Source organism: Protopterus annectens, chromosome 15.part0 (assembly GCF_019279795.1).
Source record: "Protopterus annectens isolate FY-2018-M chromosome 15.part0, PAN1.0, whole genome shotgun sequence".
Classification (NCBI taxonomy): domain Eukaryota; kingdom Metazoa; phylum Chordata; order Ceratodontiformes; family Protopteridae; genus Protopterus; species Protopterus annectens.
The window spans coordinates 536,274,274-536,286,792 of NC_056749.1; the positions used below are offsets into that span (position 1 = coordinate 536,274,274).

The 12,519-nt window shown below is 43.0% G+C and overlaps 1 protein-coding gene and 1 non-coding gene across 3 annotated transcripts in view; both read left to right on the forward strand.

Annotated features, from left to right (window-relative positions):
• The window catches only part of LOC122789899 (mucosa-associated lymphoid tissue lymphoma translocation protein 1-like), a 696,960-nt gene that overhangs the window by 283,598 nt on the left and 400,843 nt on the right, over nucleotides 1-12,519 (forward strand). The gene's annotated exons all lie outside the window — the stretch shown is intronic.
• TRNAA-UGC lies at nucleotides 2,882-2,953 on the forward strand. The gene has a single exon. It is a non-coding gene; the product is annotated as a tRNA-Ala (tRNA).

Here is a 12,519-nt window from a genome sequence, read left to right on the forward strand (position 1 = left end):
GAGGGATAAATAACTAGGCAAAAACCCAAATCATCTGGAAAAATAACGTCTATATTACATATACAGTTAACTGGCTTGAAACACCAAGAAACTGAAAAAGGAACCTAAAATTGCTTCTATTTCTTCTGCCTTGCAAACATTTGGATGGCAACATCTGTGTAGAATATTTTATACACCAAATAATTTCATGCTCTTTGTTCCAGAGATGCTCCACCAAAAAAGAAGAGTGGGCATGCAGGGGGCTACCCTAAGCTGGAAGTCTTTTGTGAAGTTGTTCATTCCTTTTCTGTTAGGTATCACAAACATGCTCTATCAGGGGCATCTTTTATTATTTGTTTTATTTATTATTTTCATTTGTTAACTGTGGTAGAACACTGATCCCAAAGGAACATTTCCAGGCTAAACTCAGGAAAATATAACAGACAGAGGATAACAAAGTTGACATTTCCAAATTAATATTTGCATAGTGGTGATACTTAAGAATGTTTTAAAAGCAAACTGTCAGCACTATGAGTAAACATACATATAAGTAGAAAAAAAGATATTATAATTAAAAATATAGCTGTCAGTATTTAATCTGTAAAACAAGTTTATTTATTACTTTATTTGTATTTGTTTACTGGGATAGAGCGTTAATCTACATGGAACTTTGTAACACTCGCCCCAAGAGCTGTGTCTGGTTGAGCTCAAAATCACACAGTTAGACAATAGATGCTGTGGGAATCAAACACTTCACCCCTGGACCACAGGACAAAGGTCATTAATAGCTCTTAAATCTTCTAAGCTAACTGTCAGACATGGAAGTGATACAAGTTACATAGCTGGTCCAAACTGCAAAATTTACAGTAACAAATCTGGTTCAAAATGCAGCATACACAGTAAATGTAAAATGTATAGAGTATATGCAATTAATTGTACAAAGGGAGGGAAGGTGGGGGGGGGGGTAGAGTGAAAGGAAGATGAGTAAGATAGGAAAGGAGACGGGTAGAGTGGAGACTTCAAGGGTAGAACAACAGAGTGCAGTAAAGAAAATGAGTCTATGGTGCTCTAGGAACATCTTTGCCTGGGGCTGAATAAAAAGGATATAACTTGCTGATCTTGCCTGCTAAAAAAAGCAACAAGAACAAAAGCCTCCTGCCTCACCCTTTATAGCCTTTTTGTACGGCATTGTGTGTGTGTTACCTAAAAGTAAAAAAATATGAGAGTGGAAGTGTACCATGCAAAGTTAAATTAATAAAAATGGTTGTTTACTTTTTGTCATTGTTTCTTACAGTAATTTGGGATATGGTTGTACCTCACTGATGTCTTTTATTACAAGTTGACAAATATGTGTATATTTAATATTGTTTCCCTTTCTTTTATGCTTATTACTGTGTTCAGTCCACAGTTTCAGGCTCTTGCATATCATCTCCAGGCATGTCTTAATTTGAAGGTTATTTGTTATACATGTAAAATAGCCTGATAGATTTCTCCTATTTTGTTTCAGTTGTATTATGTTAATTCCTGTTTTTCTGGTTCTGCAAGGAAATGATTAACAAAGCCATTGATTCTAGATTGAATCAGATTTCTGACTGGCATTTGGTAGATACCTCACTGTGCTTCCCCTTTCTTTATATTTAAAATGTAGTACAATTTGCACAAAAGCTTCTCAGTGTGAATTTTTAGATGAGATGGCATTATATATTTGATCATCGGCTTCAGCCTAATACAAATACAAGTTCATTACCTGCAGTTATAGAATGTGTCGCAGTAGTAACTTCTTTATTTCATTAAATCATCTTTGTGGCAGAGAGACAGAGATGGAGGCACCCTGATTATGACACAGATGATCTGGGTTTGAGTAGTGACCCTGGCATGCAACTGGAAGATCTGGTGGGGGGGGGGGCAAGGAATGAGGAGGTAGAGCCCACCTATCGATTTTTAAGAAGAAAGTTGGGGACAGGTGCCCCAGCATGCACACTTCACTTACATTCCCTACTGGAGATGGATGGAGGTGTTTGTTTACAAGGGAGCTGCTGCTGTGAGGCCAGTGTAACTTGTAGAAGTGGGTGCCAAGCTGTCACCGTACCCCACTGTGCATTCAACCCTTTGGCTCTTGTCAGTATGCAACAGGGAATTACAGGGCTTAGATGAAAACAACCTCTCTGGTGGCTGCCTGGATAATATTCATGCTACATCCATGCATTTTCTCTAACTGAATATGATGAACATTACTATGACTAGGCTAGTTGGGGCATAAAATATTGCCTCAGTATAAACTGATACAAGTAGAAATGTTGTAGTTTGAAAATTGTAAAGGAGTTGCAGGATTTTGCCAGTCCTGTTTACACATGTTTTGTGGACTTGTAGAAAGCATATGAATATTATGGGGCTCTTGAGCCACTGTTGTAACATTCATTCCTTATATATGTGAATCAAGAGTTGTGTCAACATTCTCTGTGGTAAGGTGGGGTTAGGACTCCTCCAGGGGTGTGCCTTGTCTCCCCCTTAAGGTACTGCTGACATTTTGGAAATATATAGGTTTGGTGACCTGATGGTTGCAGCTCTGTTGCTTGCAGATGACAATGTCCTCTTGGCCTCAAGTGACCATGATCTCCAATGTGAGGTGGAGTAGTTCTCTGCTGAGTGTGGAGCAAATGGAATGAGAATCAATTATATCTTAATCAGATGTTGTCATTCTTTCCTGAAAAGGGTGGATTACTTCCTGCAGGTGAGAGGAAAGCAGCTGACTCATGCAGAAGAGTTTAAGTAAAGCATATAGCGTGCCGTGTCAATGCGTATGTCTCTAGTATCATAACATAGGTAGGGGTTTGAATCCTGCAACCGCTGACAGTGTGTGTATGTGTGTGATTTCCTTTGAGAGGAGTGCCCTTTTTAGTATGGCTTGTTGGTCTAGGGGTATGATTCTCGCTTTGCGTGCAAGAGGTCCCGAGTTCAAATCCCGGACAAGCCGTGAATTTTTAATTGAATCCTACAATTTAGGATAAAGATATTTCTCTGTGAAAGAGGAGCTGAGTGAATTTAAGAGGTTGATATCTAAGCAAAAGGTCTTTCTCTGTGAAAGAACTGCTGAGAGAATTCTTCCCTACTCAGCAATAGCTCCTCGTGGTCCTGCAGAGTGGTGCTAGCAGCAGAGAAATGAAAAGAGTGACTGCTTTCAAGATTTAAGTATATTTTACTGTTATTACCTGTGCGACCACCTTTCCTTGCCAAAAAGCAAGTTTAAACTGTTGATTTACCCGTTTTAAGCCTGTTTTCTGTGTTTTTCTCATACCTGCACTTTTAAAAAGTTTGTTTGTTTTAATTTTAACTGTTGAGGCTGCCCACTCAAGTGCGCTAGCCTGTGTATTGAATTTACTGTACTTTTCCTGCTGTTTTCCTGAAAAAAAGAAAAAACAAAAAAAATCCTTGTTTTCCATCTTTCCTAACCTAGAATAGTCCCTTATACAGGCATTGCTGTATTCTGGACTTTTGAATAGTTCCTGTGTTGCCCATTTCCTTACTTGGATAGAAGGAAGTTTCTTTGCTCACCAGTGGGAGTGGGGAGCCTTGAGCAGCCTATCTGTCCCTGGAGGAGTGACCACAGCACAAGAATCTTGTAGTTTATTGGCCGTTTTGGGCCAATTTCTAGCTCTTTAAAGTTCCCTGCATAAAAACCCACTTTAGCGCGGCTTTGTGCGATTGTGCGCATAGCGCAGCATCGGGCAGCGGCGTTTAATCGGGTTTAAGCTATTCCCGGCTCCACAAAGTCTGCTCTTCACTTTTTCCCTTAGAACTGCTCTATCTCTCAAATTAAACATTCTGTTCTCAATCTAAGGCCCTGCACTTGCCCATATAAGCAATCTTACAATTCAGCCCTAGTAAACTAAAAGCACTACATCCCCATATACTCCCTTCGAGTACCTTGTCCCCTATTGGTCCTTTTTGATTCAGTGATAAAGGAGTACCCTATACTATTCTAGCATGTCCAAAGGTCAGTTAATGGTTTCCTCTCCAGTCCAGCTGGTGAATCTGGGAATCTTGAGGCAATGTTACAATTGTCTCATGTACACAGACAACCCTCTCCTCCTCCCAACAAGTTCAAATATATGCGAGAGATGCAACCATATAGCCAAAGTGGAGGCTGAGCTCTCTCAACTCAGAACTGGTGCAACCAGTCAGGAGGAGAAGGTAAACTCACGCATCACAAATCCAGTCTCACATAGTCCTATCACAACAGCAAACCAAACACATAAACACACAAAAACATACTCAGAGGCTCTAAATAAAAATCTGCCTAAGCAGCAGAGACCTCTAAAGCAGACATCCAAGCAAACACTACCCCAAAACAAAACACATGCAACACATAGCTCACAAAGTCAGTGTGCCAAACAGTCACAGCCCTTAAGGCTAAATAACACACCTGATACACTTGTAATAGGTGATTCTATAGTCAAACACACTGAAGTCCCGCTCACCAGGCTGAACAAAGAGAAGGTCACAGTGAGCTGCCTGTCGGGTGCTAGGATCCGCCACATAACACAAGCACTCAGGTCACTCCAAAGCAAGTACAAATATGACTCAGTCATTGTCCATGCTGGTGTGAATGACCTGAGACATACCTCCCTCGACTACATGAAAAGAGACATGGAGGAGCTCTCTGATCCCAGGTCGGTATGACCCTGACCTTGAGCAGCATCTTACCCTCACCTAGAATGATGCCACAGTATCAAGATAAAATGATCGACTTTAACAATTGGCTAAAATGTTGGTGTCATTCAAAGGGGATCCAGTGTCTGTCAGCCTGGGATGACATGCTCGACAAGCCACGTTGCTTCGCTAGGGACGGCTTGCACCTGTCACCCCTGGGCTTTCGGATATTGGCAAAGGCTCTTGCCACCCCCATAGTGCCTTTTTTAGGCAAGGCTCAAAAGACAAACCCACCTCCATAGAAAACACAATGAATAAGAAACTAAGGGTAATGCTGCTAAACGCCACAAGTCTAAACCTCAAGATGCATGCACTCGAAGCCCTCCTCAGTATGGAGAACATCGATATCTGTGCAGTGACAGAAACCTGGTTCAAGGCTCCAGAGAGCACACCAGCACTACCAGGTTATACCTCATATCATGTTTTTCGGCCCCAAAACTCCGATCCACAAAAGGAGGGGGAGTATCCATATTCATCAAAGATACCCACACCTCCAGGTTAGTGGTGCTGCACGAAGCATCGGAGACCATCCATGTGCAACTAACAGTGGGCAAAACTGCTTTTCAGTTTGTAGCATGTTACAGACCACCCTCTCAAAATCAGGAATCCCACTCGGCTTTCTTGAGCACACTGGAGAATATGAAGATCTCTCCAAACACCATTTTATTGGGTGACTTCAACTACCCAAACATAGACTGGGAGCATTACTCAAGCCCAAACACCCTAGCCCAAAGGTTCCTAGAATTTATAAACTCAAATGCTATGGAACAACTAGTCACCACTCCCACAAGAGGGGAAAACATACTTGACCTAATCATCACCAACATGGGGACTCTATGCTCCATACCAGAGGTATACCCCTGATTGGTAAGATCAGACCATAAATTAATCTCACTGGATATTCACATCCCGACCCCACCCCCAGCCCAGAAAACCACAATGAAAAACTTCTCAAAAGCGAACTTCACACTTCTCAAAACTGAGGTGGAATCCTTCAAGGCCCCCGGGCAAGTGGAAACTATGGCCCAAACTGCAGAATCCTATATAAATGCATTCTATGGACACCTCCAGGAATGCGTGGATCATGCTATCCCAAACAAAACCAAGACCCAATCTTCCAAAGGCAGGCATCCAGTCTGGTGGACCCCAGCCATAAATAAGCTGTACAACAGAAGGAGGAAGCTACTACAAGATAGAGCAAAATCCCTAAAAGGGAAGGCATCTCTGATCAGTACTAGCAAAAAACTATGATCCCTCATAAAATCCTCCAAGGCCAGCTTCGAGAGAAAAAAATGCACAGGAAATTAAAGATAATCACAAGGCATTTTTCAGTTATGTTAGGAACCTGGGATGCAACTCCCAGATATGCTCATAGTTGATCCAAAATGACAAAAAAATACACTGAACCTACGGACATTGCCAACATCCTGGCATCCAGGTTCAGTGCAAACTTCTCTCCCCCCTCCCTGTCAAAAGAGCAAATATCTATCCCAGCAGAGTTCTGCCTCCTTAACATCTCAGATACTCAGGTGAAAGCCACCCTCTCCAAAGCAAAAGACACAGCATCAATGGGACCAGACGGTGTCCCGGGTTGCATCCTACATGAACTCCAAGAAGGAATAAACCCTCACGTAAAGCTGCTGTACAATCTCAGCCTTATTACAGGATATGTACCCAAAGAATGGCGTACAGCAACAGTGGTCCCACTCCACAAAGGTGGTGCCTCTACGGACCCCGGAAACTATCGCCCCATAAGCCTGACCAGCCTAGTCTGCAAAGCTATGGAGAGGATCATTGCAGAACTCATAAACAAAGACATTGAGGACCTACAGACACTAGATCCTACCCAATTCGGCTTTAAGGGCAGATCCTGCCTCTTGAACCTGGTCAACTTCTTTGAAACAGTCACCAAGGCCATAGATGAAGGGAAGGTAGTCCACACAGCCTACCTGGACCTCGCAAAAGCATTCGACACAATACCCCACTCGGGCATCATAGATAAGCTATCCAGCTTAAATATAAACCCCTATGTCACTAGATGGGTTTAAAACTGGCTCAGAGACAGAACCCACAGAGTCAGAATTGCTGGAGCCATGTCAGACTCAAAACCAGTTACAAGTGGCATCCCACAAGGCTCAGTCCTGGGACCTCTCTTGTTCGGTATATATTTTTCTGAGGTACAGGCTAACACGGGAGGACTGTGGCTGACCAAGTTCGCAGATGACGGCAAACTGGGCGCCATAATTGACTCTCCATCTGACACGAGCATCCTTTAAAAGGGTCTCACAGAGATGGATAACTGGTGCCAGAGCCATGGCCTAAAGCTAAACGCCAAAAAGTGTATAGTCATACCCTTTGGCAAAAACAAAGTGCCCACAAATTACCACATAGGTGGTAACCCATTAAGTATGGAGGAAGTAAATAGGGACCTAGGGAACCAAGTCGATAGTAATCTCTCCTTCGATAACCACATTGCCAAAGTGGTTAGAAAAACCTTCTATATAGCCCACCTTATCATGAAAGGATTCACATCTTGATCAAGAGAGGTCACCGTGCCCCTTTATTCATCCCTCATCAGGCCCATAATAGAATACAATGCCTCATTTAGGATGTACCTTACCCGACACCTGCAGCAACTAGAAAGACCCCAAAAGTACCTCACAAAGAGGATCAAGGGACTCAAACAGATGCCATATGCTGCTCGGTTAAAGAAACTCCAGCTCTACTCAGTTGCATACTGCCTACTTAGAGGCGATCTATGCCTGACGTATAAAGCTATGTCCAACCCAGAATTAATGGACATGCTCCACCTCAGAAAATCCAAATCCCTTAGAGCTACGCGCTCGAGGGACTTGAACCTCAGAACAGAAATAGATAGGACATGCTGGAGGGACAGATTCATAACCCAGAGGCTCCCTTCGCTCTGGAATAGAATCCCAGTACATGTTAGGCAGAGCCCCTCACTGACTCTCTTCAAGGGGAATCTTGATGAGTGGATGGGAGATTGTAGGTTTACCCCGGGGATTACTTCTTTGTCACTACTAGACAGAGGCACAGTAAACTAACCTTAAAAAGGGCACAGTAAACTCAATTCAAAGGGTGGCGAAAGCCAAACACACTCTGGCTAGGCTTGTAAATGCCCTAGGGCAGATAGCCTAGTATAAACCTATGAACTTATGAAGTATCTTGGGATTTTGTTTACTTGTGAGGGTAGAGGGCATCATGAGATTTACCAGCATGTGGGTACAGCTGTCATTGTATTGCAGGCATTGTACCAGACTGTGATGGTGAAGTGGGAGCTGAATCCTAAGATGAAGCTCTCAAGTTACCAATTGGTCTATAATCTACTACCCAGCTTTAGTCAGGGACTTTGGGTAGTGACTAAAAGGCTGAGATCATGGAATCAAGTGGCAGAAGTTATATTCCTTCATTGGGTTTCTGGGTTGATGCTAAGATTCATCGAGGAGTACAGCAATCCAGGAGGCTCTTAGGAGAACCACTGCTCCTAAGGACTGAGTCATTTGTGCTGGTCTGAGCACCTAACACAGACATGCCTTCCATTGGGAGGTGTACAAGACACAGGCCATTGGAAGGAAGCCCTGGAGTAGACCCAGTACATGCTGAAGAAACTGTATCTCAGCTGACTTGGGAGCAACTAGGCAACCCCAAGGGTGGACTGGATATGGTTGCTGGGGATAAGGAGGTTTGTACAATCCTGTTTAACTTTCTTCATCCAAGATCTCTGTGAGTCTCTTGAGGATAAGTGATTAAGAAAATGGACAGATAGATGCTATATGTTATCACCTTTTAAAACTCACTACTTTTAATAGTCATAGCAGTACCTTATGATAAATACTGCTGACTTTCTGCTTCATTATGGATGATTACAAAATATACACTATTTTTTCCTAACTTTAATAACGTATTATAAAAAAAATTATGTTCGTTATAGTTAAAGTGGCAATTGAATGGTGATCTCAGTTCTGCAATATTCCCTTAAAGACCGTATGAGGAAGGAATGTTATCCTTTTGATATTTGACGTGCAGAATCTGTTTTTTGTTTGCCAACATTTTTACTTAAAAGATTTTTGAGTTTCAGGCTCAGTGCCATGAAAACCCTTATTTATTCTGCCAAGAAGATGGTGCTTCTATACATTGACGACAATGCATGCAGTACAATAATATTTGTACCCATCCACTGTACATCAGGAATTGATTAAAACAGCCTCAGGCACAGGATTTGGAAGAATGCTGAGCATTTCACATTTACCTCTACTGCCCACCCCTCAGTCAGTTTATTGGATTTACTGACCACTCCCCTCATGAGGTTTCCTTCTGAAGCCTGTGAATGTGGATGCATGGCTATCACAGAACTGTTCTGAGAATACTTTTATTCTGATTTTGTATGGCAGGACAGTATTTCTGTAGTAAACCTAAAAGGGACAGCTGGAAATACCATTTACTCAAGGGCTCAGCATTGTCATTTTACAGTGCTTTCACTGTTATCTTAAGTTAAAAAACAGGACAGCATCAGTCACCTTGTCTGTTTTTGACACAGTGCGAGCTTTGCATAGGAGCAGTCCCTTGTACAGATACCTAGAGTCACTGACGTCAGAAACAAATGAATCCATCTCCACCCTCTCCCCCAGCTTCACTGGCAACAATCACAGTTCCACATCATCTCCAAACCAGAACTGTCATTATCTACCTATCTGCTGGGGTAGAGAACAGATTAAATACGAACAATTACAGGCTCAGCTTGGATTGCAAATTACAAGAAATAACATCAACATTTATCTAACAGATTTTTGATTTTCAGGCTCGGACATCTGCCTCACCACAGTGATTTAGTCTTGTAGATGGTTTCATAATGAGCCTATGTTATCACAAGTGATCTCATTTTTATTTGCCTGACATGATACTGGCATAAGTATATGTGACTGGCAGTTTAGTGCAGAGCATTAGCGCTATGACATCCTAAAGGGCTTCATTCTGTAGTTATGGGTTTGATTCTCTCACTTTCTATCTGTATTGTGAGTTTGATCAAGTCATTTAATCAGGCAGTGTTGGGGGCAGCTCTGAAGAGATGCCCTGTCACCTGTTGGGCTTACCCAGTTAATGAATAAATACAATTGACCTACCTACCTATCCACTGCCATAATTTGGGAATGGTACAACTATGTAATGCATATCAGTTTTGCTAATGCTTCTAGGTTGCATTGTGCTTAGCATGATGAATATTTAGTTTTGCAATACATTCAGGCTTTCAATAATCAAGATAAATGAACAGTATTTTACAGTTGTACATATATCATAGGAGGTTACTACGCTAATGGCCCTGGGGCTCTTACAAGCCTAGCCAAGAGTTTATCCCCAAAAAAGAAACCTCAGTCCGCATCTATCACCCCTGTCAGTGAGGGACACAGGTGGAACCATTGGGACAAATTTGTGGTTTCCCATCCACTCATCAAGGTTGCGCTTTAAGAGGGTCAGGGAAGTACTCTGCCTGACGTGTATGGGAAGTCTATTCCAGAGATGGGTCAACCTCTGGGAAACAAATCTGTTTCTCCAACAGGTTTTTTTGATGTTGCATATTAGATGTAGGCCTTTCGAGTGGGTAATGCGCGCAAAGTTAGACTTATAGATATGGAGCATCTCCAGTAGGACAGGGTCCGGGATTCCTTTGTAGGCGAGACACAGATCACCTCTGAGCAATCTGTACAATACTGAGTAAAGTGATAGTGATTTGAGCCTGTCCACATTGGAGGCAATGGATTCTCTTTCTGAGGTATTTCTATGGCTTTTCCAGTTGGTGCAGGTCTTTGATGAGGTACATATGAAACAGGGCATTATACTCAATTATAGGTCTAATGAGGGAAGAGTACAGAGAGGTTATAATCTCTTTTTTTCTGGATGCATTCCCTTTACTTATGAGATGAACCAAGTAAAAGGCTTTTCTGACCACTGCTGGTACATGTTGATCGAAAGTGAGATTGTTGTCAACCTGAGTACCCAGGTTTCTCACCACAGGTTGTGTACTTAGGGGATTGTCTTTGATGTGGTAATCAGTAGGGACCATGTTTTTGCCTAATGGTATGATAATACATTAATTTGCATGTAACTTAAGGCCAATGACTTTGGCACTACTCATTTGCTGCTGAGAATCAGTGACACCACCCATCTTACAGTTTTCCACAGACTTGGTCAGCCACAAGCCTTATGTCTTTGCCTGGACCTCTGAGAAGTAGATGTCAAACAGTAGGGGTCCCAAGACAGATCCCTGGGGAACACCACTAGTGATAGGTCTGCTGACAGAGGAGGCACCTATTCTGACCTGGTGGGTCCTATTGGTGAGCCACTTGGCAACCCACCTGATGAGATAGGGATTTACGCCAAGTTATCTTAGCTTTTTGATGATGCCCAACTGGGGGATTGTATCAAAGGCCTTGGCCAAGACAAGGTAAGCTGTATGTACTGACTTTCCCTCATCCAGGGCCTTGGTGACAGTCTCAAAGAATTCAACTAGGTTCAACAGGCAAGATCTGCCCTTGATGAATCCGAACTGGGTGGGGTCAAGTGCTTGGAGATTGCTGATGTCCTTGTTTATGAGATCCATATTAATAAGCTCCATGGATTTACAGATCAGACTTGCAAAGCTAATGGGGCAATAGTTTCCAGGGACAGTAGTGGCACCACCTTTGTGCAAGGGGATGACAATGGCAGTTCTCCACTCTGCTGGTATGAAGCCTGTACTTAGGATGTGGTTGAATATGGTGGTCAGTGGCGAAGCTAGTTCTTGCTGGAGATGCTGCAGGATCCAGCCTGGGATACTATTAGCCCCATGGAAGCTGTGTTCTTTGCCTTGGATAGGACCTTTAACACTTGATCTATGGAGATGTGAGGTACAGGACAAGTATCAGGGATGTCAACTGGGCCTTTGGGGAGGACAGGGGGTGAAGTTTGCACTGACCCTATCTGTTAGCAGGTTGGCTAAGTCAACAGGATCAGTGTAAGTGGTACCGTTAAGTACTAATTCAGAACCAACCTGGGCTTTACCATGGAGGTTCCTGGCATAACTGAAGAAAGCTTTGTGGTTTCCCTTTGTTTCAGAGGCCAGTTTTGATTCATAATCGCCTTTGGAGGCTTTCACTAGTGATCTAATTTGCTTGTTCAGGCTAAGGAGGGAGTTTTTCCAATTTGGAATTTGTTCCTTCTTACCCTTGGACAACAGTTTCTTCCTTTTCTTGTAAAGCCTGTTGATAGAGGATGTCCACCAGACAGGTTTGTGTTTCCTTGAGGAGCAGGTTTTAGTTCTGTAGGGTATGGTTGAGTCCATGCAGTTGTACAGGTGCTTGTATACTGCATTGGTGTACTGTTCAGCATAGTTGTCTGCATCCCCTGAGGGGGGGGGGTGTGAAACTATTGATACCCTCCCTTAGAAGGTTGTAGTCAGCTTTTGAGACATTTCTCAACCTGGTTACAGCGGGGGTGGTTGGGCAGGATAGAAACTTCAAATCAGACAGAATGATCTGATCTCACCAGGGAAGAACTTACTATGGGAATGGTGTAGTGGTCACCCATGCTGGTGAGAACTAAGTCAGAAAGTTATATCCCCTTGCAGGGGGTGAGACAAGCTGGTCTAGTGCTTTAGAATTGATGAAGTCAAGGAATTGTTGGGTGAGTGCATTAGTGCAGGAATAGTTTGCCCAGTCTATGGTGAGGTAGTTGAAGTCACCAGGGATCAGGGTGTTAGGGGGTACCTTGGTGGAATCAAGCAGGTTCAGGTTGGAGGACTGGGTGTCCTGAGTCAAGGAGGGGGGTCTATAGCTG